Source organism: Nuphar pumila, chromosome 3 (assembly GCF_984573655.1).
Source record: "Nuphar pumila chromosome 3, dmNupPumi1.hap1.1, whole genome shotgun sequence".
Taxonomy (NCBI): Eukaryota; Viridiplantae; Streptophyta; class Magnoliopsida; order Nymphaeales; family Nymphaeaceae; genus Nuphar; species Nuphar pumila.
In genome coordinates, this window is record NC_143251.1 from 9,559,906 (window position 1) to 9,573,221 (window position 13,316).

The window sequence follows — 13,316 nt, forward strand, 5'->3', positions numbered from 1 at the left end:
ATCATGATATAAAACATGATACAAATAAGAAAATATAACAGTGTAGACATCATGATCAACAAACGATCGAAACAATAACAGGGAGCAAACATGTCGGGTTCCACCATATACCAAAATCCAGACATATGCAAATAAACAAACATATGCATAAAACATAATATAAACAACAGAAGCATGTTAATATAGTATAAACGGCTAAGGCGTACTAAAGAAATTCCCTTAGAGAAGATTCGCCCCCACATACAGTGCAAACAGGGTCCGACATCTTTCCCCCAGGATACAATAGCCTCGACGATCTGGATTGGTGCACGTCGATGGTAGATCACCCTTCGAAAACAACCTCAGAAACTACTACTGCAGACCTCACAGTTTTAGTAAAGCAAGAGAGAGAGAGATGATAGAGTGTACATCCATCCCCTTGGAACCTCTCTAACCACGTTTATATAGACGTGGAAGAGATCTGTATGAAAGGACATGACTCTTGAAGAGTTGCCCATTTTGAATAGACATGACCCTTGCAAAGAGTTACCAGATTTGCACAAATGTGACTCTGTCAAGGGTCACCAGTTCTGAACGGGTGTGACTCTGCCAAGGGTCATCAGTTCCAAAAGGTATGACTCTTCGTTAAAACCAAACTTTTTTCAAAAAGAAAAAATACCCCACGTTTCTTCTTGGAATTTTCTCTCCCCTCCTTTCTTGCACCTAACAGGTTTGACACTGCTTTACACTAAAAAAGAAGAGCAAGCCACGTCTAAACTAAGCTTAGAGATAAAAGTCTTAAGACCAAGTTCATGAGCTTATTATCTTAGGTTGGAAGAAGTTGATAGGATCCGCTTTTTTACGTTTTCATGTCCTTCTCCGATGACAATACGAGGGCGCAAACAAAAAAAGAAAGAGAGGGATGAGGCTTCTCTCGCTTTTGGCATAACAGGCCTCCTTCTTTACCAAGTCCTAATCCAACTGTATCTTTTCACATGATTTGATGTCCTGGAAATGGATCCCATCATTTGAAATATGATGGGTTTCATCATAAATTCATTCCTAGCCATCCAGCAGAACCATTTAGCCATTGATTGGATGGTTAAGATTGAATGCATGATGAAACCCATCCTATTTCAAACGATGGAATCCGTGTTCTGATCTTCTAGGGTATGCCAGTGGCCTAGTTGATGGTGGTTGATGCTGGAACTTTGTTAGTGCAGTTATGATATGGATAGGATGCTCTACGTCATACCAAATGATTTCCTTTCATGGTACTGATTTCTGTCTTTAGTGTAGAGTATTATTTGTTATTCTTTTGTAGCTCTACCAACCTTGATATAGACAACCAAAATCTCCTCCTCGAGCATATTGTAGTGGCCTTTTAAATGTTTGAGCAGTAGTATTAAAGGTGAACCATGAGCTTTTGCTTATCAGATATGACGCATGAGACAACAAGCCAATATCCAATGGTCGTTCCTTTCGATTGCGCTTTAGTGTAAACTTTATCTTCCACTTTCAGTGATACGATTATTTTTTAATTTAAAAAGAAAAGAGAGTTTCAAAACGTCACCTAACTTTTTGTCATGATCAAAATGCACCTGTGGTTGGAATATTTCTAAAAGTACCAAAGTTTTGTTTATGCAGATCAGCTAGAGCAAATATTAACTTAGGTTAGGTTAGTATATGGACATTACCATTTTATTCTCCAACAACTAAAATATGCTTTTGGAATTTATGTGCCAGCTTAGGTTTGAGAGATATGAATTAACAGTTTGTTCATTACTGAATTGTATCACATCTAATCAGGATCAGGTCCTGCGGAAGGACAAACCACCAGATTCGCATCTTCATTCAGGCTTGAAGTAGTTAATATTTCTGTACTCCCAGAAGGGGTTTTGATTTGATATTTTTTCTCTCAATTTTTTTATTTTTTATGGTTTTTGGATGTCCTCAAAATGTGTTGATATAGATCATCATTGTCTTCATGTCACAACAAATTGATTCAATTTATGGTAAAAAAGAGTTTGAAGGAGAAGTGAGAAAAAGTGATTGATGAACACATTTTTAAAGGTCATATCTGTGATTTCACTATAAATTTAATACCAAAACGAATCTTGGGCTTCTTTTTATTAACCATAACAATGTCTATTTGCATTTTCTGAAAAATTCTAAAACATGAGGTGCATATTTTAATTATGATTAAAAACTTAGGGTCCAACATGGATAACTAGGATCAACCCCAAATAGAGATTTGTATCCAAAATCAATACAACAGTGGCAAGATCCTTTTTCTTTCCCATTTTTTTTATTAAATCTAGTTTTATGTTTTAAGAAAATGCACTTTGACACTGTAAGCATTTACCCCACAGCACAGCAATAAGGTCTCACTGAATTGTCCAAGAAACTTGTTGTCAAGGACGTCCTGTGCATTGAGCCAAAGCCGCGCGACTCCCTGGGGGCAAATGGTGTGCCACGGGTTTACACCATCAGGAAAGTGATCTTAAGTACTGCAGGCTTAGCCAGCGCAACTAGGTCTCTGATCCCAAGGGTGGTTTCCCCGTCCTTCGTGAATGATAAAAAAGGACTTCATGTGCAAGTTGGCGTTAGGGTTAATATGTTGGGTCTGACTCATCCCATACAAACTGTGCCCAGTTTTGAAACAAACCAATTGGATTTAAGCTTATGAGATCCAACTCGGTAACGTGTAAAGTTTAGGATGATATTACATGAGCATATTAAGATCAGAATGCTGATCTGCTGACCCCAAAGGATGTCTAAGAATTGTGAGAAAAAGTTGGTGAAACTTTGAGAAACTATACCCGATCAATACGTTAATAAAATTCATTGCTTTTCTTTCAATTTTTTTTTTTTGAAAGATTATAATGCTCGAGTGATTCAAGTAGATCCAAGTGTAATTAATTTGGACTAACTTTATCAATATAAAGAATAACAAACCAAAATAACTTTGGCTATCGATATTGGAATTCAATGATTTTTACGTCATCGGAAAACCTATATCGTTAGCTATCCTTGGCAAACTAATATAGTTTGTCTGCTTAGATTGCCACCATTTTGAGGGCCATCCGATCTGTTAATTAGTGGGTCAAATGGGCTTGTTTAACTTTTAGTTACCATATATAGACAATTTTTATCGGGGTTATTTCCTTATTCAAGAAGAGTTGGAACATGATTTATGATTGATGTAATCAATAAGCTCTATACAGAATTACAGATATGGATTCAAGTAATTCATATATGTAACCTACTAATTACATAACTATTTCTTCTTCTCAACTAGTAGTAGGATCCTACACCAGCCCGGTTGACTGAGTGGCAGAGGGCCTGGGGACAAGATGCTGGCTGTTTCGGACCCAAACTGATCCGAATCTCTAATGACCATTTGATGCTTATGGCTGCTATTTTGAGTAGCCATGCCTTTGCTGGATCTCACAATATGATAAAAGCCCGATCTAAATTGGATACAACTTTTTAATCCAGGCAAATGTTAGACATGGATTCCAGTCTAAAATTCATAAACCACACCTAGGCCGATTATTTCTTTGATCTAGTGGGTCTGACCCAAGCAGTTAATCAAACTTGTTTCATTATTCTGGAATCCTGGACTTGTTGGATCAGATTCAGTTCACAATTGGATCATCATGATGAACACACATATCTGCATCTTTTTCTTTTTTAAAGGCAAGCTGAGGTTAGCTAGGCAGACCCGACCAGTTATTATTCAACGTACCACTGGGGTTTGAACCTGCAACGTCCCACCACAAGGAGATGAACACTGATAGCTCCTACCAACAACGCAGAAACCCCAGTTCAACCATAGGATCCCTTGCATCTTGAAGGCATAGTGACAAAAGTTAGAAATGGCAAAATCTCGGCAGGCGAAAAGCTTGGAAGATTTTGAAATTTTTCATAAATCTTGCATTTTTTTGGCAAAATCTCAAAAATAAAAAATAAATTTAAAAATATCAAAAATAATTTTTATAAGAAAATATAGATAAAACACATTTAAAAATAAAAATCTCAAGGGTTTTCAAGATAAATATCTTTTAATAATATAAATATCATGATATTTGTCATGGTTTGAAAATCTTGTGAGAAATTGCCATTTTAAACTTTCAGGCAATTTCTTCTGATATATCCGCAAGATTTTTATAAATCTCACCATATTTGTCACAGAGCTTGTAGGTGGCTAGCCCAAAGGGAGGGAGAGCAATCTTGAGGTCCATCTGTCCACCCAAAATTTCAGGCAAAATAAAAAAGAATAGGTGAAACCCTTTGTTAAACACTCTTAACTCTGTTACCAAGAAACAAGCAAGGATGAATAATTTGTAAAACCTTCACGTAGAGGACTGAATTCAACACATGGGAACTATAGAACTGAACCTTATTATTCTTCTCAAATTGGAGATGGCAATAATTGCTTTAACAAACGGGAGAGAAGGTATTGTTCTTGGCCTTGTTCTCAATCTTGGGAATTACATTTCAAGTGGCATTAACCTAGATCAAAGAAATCCTGAAAAAAAAGATGGAACATCATTAATCAGAAGCATCTTATCAAGGGAAAAAGAGTAATTCAATTTACCTCCGAGCAAGTTCTCCTGAAGTATATTATTGTAATGCCGCCTAGGTGGGTTACGGGAGGAGAGAGACGTTACCCCCTCTCCCTCTCCCACGAATGAAAAGTGGGGAGAGGGAGGGGAAAAACATATCCCTCAATAAAGAAAGATGGGGTGAGGGGTAACATCTGCCCCTCACCTATGGTTATAAAAGTCATGGGTCTCCTCTCCCTTCCCCCTATCGATTTTGGCAAAGAGGAGATAGAGAGGGGACACCCAAAGAGAAAGAGGGATTCATAGTTTGAGAGGAAAGAGGAGAAAAAGAAAAAGTGCAGCACAACACAGTGAGGACACCACCACCTCTATCCCATTCTTTTGAAAAAGAAATCACAAGGGCCGACAATCGTGCATTTTTCAATGATTTGCAGAGGCACAGGGACAGGGAGGACCTTGTCCCTGTTGCTCATATCAGTGGTGAAAGCAAGGGGGTTTCCTTCTGTCCTCACAAGCGGCAAGCGACAGGTTGTCAGTGACAGGAAGGAAAAAAAGAAAGAAATGACAGAGGCAGGAGGTGAATCCTGCTGCCTCCCGTTCGCGGTGAGGAGGCAAAGAGTTCATCCCTCTTCCCTCATTGTCGGCTAGTTGTCGATGATCGGAGGTTTAAAAAGAAAAAAGAAAATGCAGAACGTGGTAGTGCCACTTCATTGAGATGGACAATAAGGGGGCGCCCTGCAACAACCGTCGGCAACCATGATGTTGTCAAAGGCAGCTGCATAGCGAAACAGGAGGGAGACAAAGTCGATCCGAGCAATGGGCAGAGTCAGTCTGCACTTAACGACAGACCGAGTCAACCATGCCGCTCGGTCTGGGCATGACCCAGACCGAGCCAGGTCAGCAAAAGACCGGGATGACTTGCTCTGGGCGTGCCCAGACCTAGTTAGCAAAAAAGAAAATACTTTTGATAGACATACTAACTTGGTCTGAACAGACTGAGTTGGGTTTGAGTATTTTCGGTAAACAAACTCGGTCTGAACAGATCAACTCAAATCTGACTTAATGGGACAGACCTACTCGGTCCGAACAGATCGAGTTGGGTCTGATTTGCTTTTGGCAGACCGATTCTGTCTGGACAGACTGAGTCAGGTCTATTTTCTGGGCAGACCAGCTTGGTATGGACAGACCGAGCCGGATCCATAATCAGAAAAGACCGAGTCGGGTCTGCTTTCGGCAGATCGATGCTGTTTAGACCAAGTCGGGTCTACTGTTGGCAGATTGCTCGGTCCAGATCGAGTCAGGCTAGCGATTGGGTTAGACTGTCTCAGTTTAGACTAGGTTGACCATGTGTTAGAAAAAAAAAGGAGAATTTTTAGATAAATATATAATATTTGAGAATATATTTATGCGTGCAAGCAGATGTGGACATGTATATAGAGCAGGATAAAAAATCGAGATGGTGAAGACCTCAATTTCTCCAATAAGTCAGATCTGGGTTTGAATTTAAATTGGATCCAAACTGAGATAAGATCTTGTGTACATAAAGTGGATCTAAAACAAATTGAATTTAGTTTGGTTTAGTCTAAATCTAAGTCCTTTACATTGTTGATCATGTCAAACCATCATAAGAAGGTTTGGATCGGGTGTACCTGATCTAAGATTCAATCAGGTTTATAGTTGAAAACTTAAATAATCCGCTTTGAAATAAGAGTAGATTTGGATCCATAATTCAATCGAAAGATCTAGTTAAAATAAATTTGAATTGTAGTGAATGCGAATTAGGTATGGTGTAAAGACAAAACAAATAAAAAAAAAATTATATGAACAGGGATGATCGAAAAGTAAAAAGATCATTTTTCTCTCAATATGCTCAATTAGTAAATAAGGCATAACTTTTCACCTTGATATCATATTCAAGTAATTTTTGGATCCTTGGATTCTTCTCTTCAAGTATGATTCATTATCAGAGGATATGATGACAAACTCTGAGTAAACAAATTCAGAGTTTGGCGGTAAAGCTTAGGGGTATTTCATATTTTTTTATAAAGACAAAACTTTAAATGATGATACGAGAGATTTGTCCATTTCAGATTAGACCTTGCGAGAAGACTAATGTTATTCCTTAGAATTAAAATTTAAGCATTACAGGTAAGTGAATATTTTCAAATTTATCCTTAGTTAAATAAAATACATGCTAGTTAGTTTAGGCATCCTTCTATGTGATTACATGTGTTTTAAGTACTCTAGTTTTATCTTATTTTGAATAGAACAACTATTTAGTATGCTTAGGAATCTATAACATTGATGTTCAGTATGATGCTTATAGATGTTATATGTTTGTTGGTTTATGACATGATTTAAATTATGAATGTATTATGTGTGAAGAAAATTATGACATTACTGCATATAAAAAATTGATGTATGATTTTGAGAAATGAGTGTAGAGTTCTAGAGTTTTGAGATAGGATATGTCCTGAGAATGTCATGCTTATGCCTTGGGAGGGGCATTGTAAGTGTTGTGATTTAATGACTTGACTCTGTGGTGAGTCGTTATCCTTAAATATACGATATGTGTATACATGTTAAAAGTTGTTAGTAGACATACATCGATGATTGTATAGGACTAACTTTAAGAAATGAAAGTTAAAAGAATGATGCATATAGGATAACCACACAGAGCATGACAAGTAACTCTACTAGGTAAGACATGATCTAAGGCATTGTTTGAGGTGTCTACCTCGTTCATACCATGAGATTTGCTCAGAAGTTTCTAGGTGACCCTTAGGGGTTAAAACATTGCCCTCAAGACACATGTAGGGTGTATCATAAACCATAAAACCTTGGGGGTAGGTGATCATGCATATATTTTAGGGTTTATTTCATATTAAAATATGCATGATTTCATGCGAAAATGTATTAAAAACCCAATTTTATGCTAGTTTTGAGTAAATATGCTAAAATGATTAAAAATAGAAAATGCTTGAAAATTAGTTTTATTTTGCAATTTAGTGTATATTTTAGTGATTGTCTGTAGTAGTTTTAGTTTTTTTAAAAAAAAAAATTAGAGTTAAACTAGAGTTAGTTTAGATTTTTTCAAAATATAGTGAAAATGAGGTGTTTTGTAAATAACTTTTTGTAGGAGAGGTTTTAAATGAAATTTTTAGAAAAGAATAGGACTCTCATGAAACAATTTTTTCTTTAAATCTCATACGTAGGGTTTGAGAAAAGGGCCTTTTCACGAATTGCATGTTTTCCCTCGCTTCTTCCCCTTCCTCTCCACCTCTTCTTCCTCTTCTCCCTCTTTCTCTCATCTTTCCTCTTCCTTCTCTCTGGTGAAGACACTCAGCCCGGCGGCAGCAAGCGTGGCAGTCAATCGCTTTTCTCAACCAAGGCACATGTACTCTTCTTTCTCTCTTCTTCTTCTTCTTCTTTTTCTTCTTCTTCTTTCTCCTCTCAGAATTTTCATTTAAAATCATGCTTTAGAATTAAGATTTCCTGTTTTGATTTACTATATTTTTCAGATTGCATCATTTAAGTTTTTTCTGCAATTTTACTACGTATTCCAGTGCCTCTGATCTATTGCATTTAATGTGATTTTTTGTTATTTCAATTTACTGTTTGTTTTTCTAATGATCAATCACAATTTGGAAAAGATAAAAAAATCGATCATTGATCAGCTGTCCGAATCAAGTATATTCAATTGATTACTAGTTTAAAATATTTTGAACTTCAATTTGACAACATCAGATTGCTGATCAAAGTAGTTCCAGCGATCGACGGAAGCTCTGTCAGAATTTTCTCTAAATGATGTTGATGCATGAATTTCCAGTGAAGATCTTTTGAAATAATTTCTGAGCAATGTGCGTGGTTTGAACTGAATCTGCTGTAAAGGAGACTGCCAGATAATTTTGTACATCAATTAATAAAGGTTTCTAAAGAAGGATTGATCATCTATATCGATAAAAATATTTTTCGGTGAATGTTTTTTTTTCTCTGAAATCTCCAGCAGCTATCGGCGGCCTCTGGTTCACTGTCATTTTTTTGGCAAATTGTAGTTCTGTTCCAGGTCACTACTGATAATTTTTGATGAATTCTTGATCCAACATCTAGCTGCCAGAATTCTTTGTATAAGTTGTGGAATCGTGATTTTCTATCACTATTCACTGTGAAGCTGCCAAAAATTCCTGTGTAAACGGTGTTAATCGTGATTGAAAATTCGGCAATCTGACAGTGAATTTCATTGTTCTATTTTTGGCGAACTTCACTGTTTCTGGTGACTACTCGATAGAGTTCCAGAAAGCATTTAAAATTCGATTGTTTGTGTGAATCCAGTGAATGCTTGGTTTGCTCGATGCCTGATATCTAAGTTATGGTGGATATTTCAAAGATTCCTGATATCAAAGATTTTCACTGATTGTTTAATCAGAGCTCTGTTTAAGCTTTTCGCCGATTGTTAATAGAGCATCTTTGATCAATGCCAGATTACATGGTCATCAGATTTTTGAATCCTGTAATGAAATGTTGTTGTTTGTTAACTGAATTTTACTAAGTGTTTTACTGAATTTCACTATAGATTTTGATTAAATAACAATGTTAGGTTAGTTGTTTAGTTAAATTTTAATGCCTTAAAACACATATAATTCATGATAGAATCACATATAGAGTTTTTTGCCTGCCTTAGAGCACATATGAGCATGATAAAATCACATATAAAGTTTTTTTATTGCCTTAGAACACATATGAGCACATGATAGAATCACATATAGTGTGTAATTTATTTCATTATATTTTGTTTATCAATATTGACTGTTCTTTTCTTGTGTAGGCTGCTAGCGATAATCAGCGTAGAGGAGCTGAAGGGACAGATAAAGGCAATGAACAAGAAGACACACAAAATCTTGGTGATGATTAGAGAACTGTGTTGAAGAAGTTCTATTTTTTTTGTTTTCAAATTGTAATTGTTGAATTATAAATAATTAAACTTGTTAATTTTAAGGTGGAATGATTAATTGTTGTAGATTCCTTTTATATGTAGTTTGTTTTTTATTTACAGTAAATATAAATTGTACAAGAAATATAAATTGTACCGTTCTCGGTATTTAATTTTCAAATTATTTTTTTATTTTTTTCGTGTTTGCGACGGATTAGCGACGGATGTTTCCGTCGCTATGCATATAAATCTAGCGACGACTTAGCGACGGATGTAAATCCGTCGCCAACTGAGGTCGTCGTTTAGTACCGACGGATTGGCGACGGAATACATCGCTCATTATTCCGTCGCAATTAGCGACGGACCGGGCGACAAATTTATTCTGTCGCCAATTAGCGTCGAAAAATTCGCGACGTAAGCATACCGTCGCCTCATCGTCGCTAATCCGTCGCTAAGCCTATTAGCGACGGATTAACGACAGAATGTGATCGTCGTTAATCCACTGCTTTGATGTGGTGCTGGTCTAGGTTTGGTTTGTGTGACCTTTGTGGGACTGGGGATGTCAATGAATCAGATTTTTTATCGGATATCCTGCCCAATTCGATTCCATTTAGTTGCATTTGGTAAGCCAAAACCATATCCAATTAATTATGACTGGATGCAGACATGGTTTTCACTTTTTAAGACCGAATCCAACAAATATCCAAATTTGATGGATATTTAAATTCGTTTACATGTAAAAAAGTAGAGCAGGTATATGAGCTTTTTCACCATTCGAATTGGAATCCGTTTAGCCAACATCCGATTCGTCCAATATGGTATTGGAAAAAATCCAATGGAAACCGTTTACATCTTTATGTGGGACAACCTATAGGTATAGTTTTGCCTTTTGGTAGATCTGGTAAGACAAGGATCCAGACCCCGCATCCTCACCTCAGAGTTGGATCCAGGTTCGAACACATCCCAAGTGAAATGTATGACCAACTCGTTGACATCCCTAGCTAGTCCCAAATCACTGTCAACGGACTCAGCATACTCTGGACCCATACCCAATATATGACCTCAAACCTAGTGAACAAATCTCTCCTAATATTTGATGCCATCCATGAATTAGATAGACTCATAGAAAAAGAGGAATTGTAATTAAAAAAAAAACTTATAAGCTGAAAATATCGGGTAAATTATACTTAAAAAAGTACAAAGATGAAAGATATATAGTAGGGTAAACGGGGACGTTCCCTACATTTCATTCCTTCTCCAAGCGACTCTCCAAACGTGAGACACTGGAGACTCGGACCAGCAGCAATGGTCGAGCAAGTCTCGAGCCGGCGCTCAGCTTCTGCAAACGCAAACAAAGAGCTTCGGTGGCACCGCGCCCTTCGCTTCTTGGTCGAGCTCATGGTGCCACCGTGCGTCTGCGAGGCCGTGCCGCCCGTCCCCAATGGCGAGGTGGCCTCGACGGCCGCATCTCCAGTCACCGGCACTTTCTACGGCCACCGGAACAAGCGCATCATGTTCTGCATCCAGGAAGATCCCAAGAGCCTCCCCCTGCTGCTCCTTGAGCTCCCAATGCTGACCAACTACTTGGCCAGTGAGATGCAGGACGGGATGGTCCGACTCGCCCTCGAGTGCGGCCGGACCGGATCGGAGTGCCACCTCTGGGAGGTCCCAGTTTGGACTGTCTTTTGCAATGGCCGGAACGCGGGGTTCGCGTCAATAAGGAAGGCGTTGGACGATGACTTGGCGGTGCTCAAGTCGATGGAGTTGGTTTCAACCGGGGCCGGGCTTCTGCCCAGCAAGGCTGAGGGCGAAGACGGGCGCGTCATCTACCTCCGGGCCAGTTTTTCCAGGGTGACCGGTTCGGCTGATTCCGAGTCATTCCATATGATCAATCCGGCTGGTTGCATAGGCCAGGAGTTGAGCATTTTCCTGCTAAGACGTTGAGTTTATTATTACCATTATTATTATTGTTATCATTTTTCATATAAGCCTTTGCTGTAGCTATATATTAATGAGATAATAAACAAGGTGATTGATCAACCAGCAATGAACTTCAGTGGGCTAGAAGTAGTGCAAAATAGACCTTGGGTTTCGTTGATGCAGATGTATAATAGGGACTCATATTTTAAGTATGGTGACAAATAAGTGTGAATTTGGTAATTTGGTTTCTTGTTTATTAAACAGGAAAACTTGACGTTCTGCAATAATGAAAAGTCTTGTGGAACTATGGTCGCCATGCTCGACGGCGTAAAACCCCAAGGCCGGCCGGCCACTTACTCACCAGGGAGTCTCTTGCTCCAGTCTTGTGAAAGGGGCACACACCCAGTATCGAACTCACAATGTCCTTCAGCTTGAATGTCTTAAGCTGACGCACCTAGCCAAGTGTGCTAAGCTCATGTACGCACAAGCATGAAAATTGGATTGAGAGATTCATGAGGAGGGTGGTTTTGTTTTGTTATTCTTTTTCGGTTTTTTTTTTTTTGTTTGGGGGGGGGGGGGGGGGTTGAAAATTGCATATTCATGATTTCCTTTTTTTTTTTACAGAGAAAGAACCCCTACCAGCTATACAACCATACCATTTGAGGTTCGAACTTGCAACGTCCCGACACAAGGTGTGCACTAACTGCTCCTGTCAAACAAGCGAGCCCCCATTGGTGATATTCATGATTAATTGATGAAGCGATAAAGATGAGATAGTTGGGAATGTTCATCTCTTTGATGAGATAGTTGATCTCTTTGGCGTGTTAATAGCAAGCAACAGAATCCCTACTATACTTGTATTACGTTGGATGGTTACCAACCTTTTACCCTTTCCTCGGAGAGAGAGAGAGAGAGAGAGAGAGAGAGAGAGAGAGAGAGAGAGAGAGAGAGATTGTCCTTGCGTTTTTAAAGAAAATATTATTTCTATGGAAGGTTCACATAAAAATTGAGAAGAAAGCAAGTGGAAGTGATAAGAAGCGTGAGGGAACATTAATTAAATTTGCTAAAGGGAATCAAGATTCCTATATTTCAGAAGTAAAATTTTCAAAGCTTCTCCTCTTTTTGGGAAAGCTAAGTGTTTACCGCTTCCTAAGCGAGCTTCCAGAAGAGCAATTTTTCCCATGTAACAAGAAGCTTCCGGCGAATATGAATGGGACTACCACAATTTGAAACTCATGAATTGTTAGCTTTACTTTTTGACACCTTGAATATCAAACCTTATGGTATATCGGATACCAATAAAGACGCTAATAAAGTAAATCATTCTAAACACATGTATTACATATAACATATGGTGGTTAGATCTATGCAAACCAGACCAATATAAATATAAATATATATATATATATATATATATATATATATATATATATATATATATATATATATATAGAGAGAGAGAGAGAGAGAGAGAGAGAGAGAGAGTCACTAGAATATGAGAACTAGAAATATGGGCATTTTTCGATGCATTTTTTGCAAATCCAACCATGTAGATGTGTTTGACATGGTAAATTTGGTAAGAATCAAATATTGGATCATGTATTTTTGATGAAAAATATGATTTTTTAATGCATGAATATTTATGAAGATTATAAGCCGATTAGATGATTCAAGAGTGGGTCCTTATAAACCAAGTGTGTAGATTACATCTATATGGTGAGATTCAAGAGAAAAGAATAAAAAATTCATAAAAATCATGGTTCACATGGTAGTTCTCATATTGTGGTGACTTATATATATATATCCATGCTAAATGAAATATGTCGGGTAGGTTTTTATAAGGTTCAAAAAATCAACTGTCCAAAATCTTTGTAAAATTTTGAGGCTCCAAATATCATTTTTTCATCGAAAACACA

At 37.7% G+C, this 13,316-nt stretch overlaps 1 pseudogene; it reads left to right on the plus strand.

The window, feature by feature from the left end:
• Window positions 1–10,785: 10,785 nt before the first annotated feature.
• LOC149841890 (protein MIZU-KUSSEI 1 pseudogene) lies at window positions 10,786–11,424 on the plus strand (annotated as a pseudogene).
• Window positions 11,425–13,316: the final 1,892 nt, after the last annotated feature.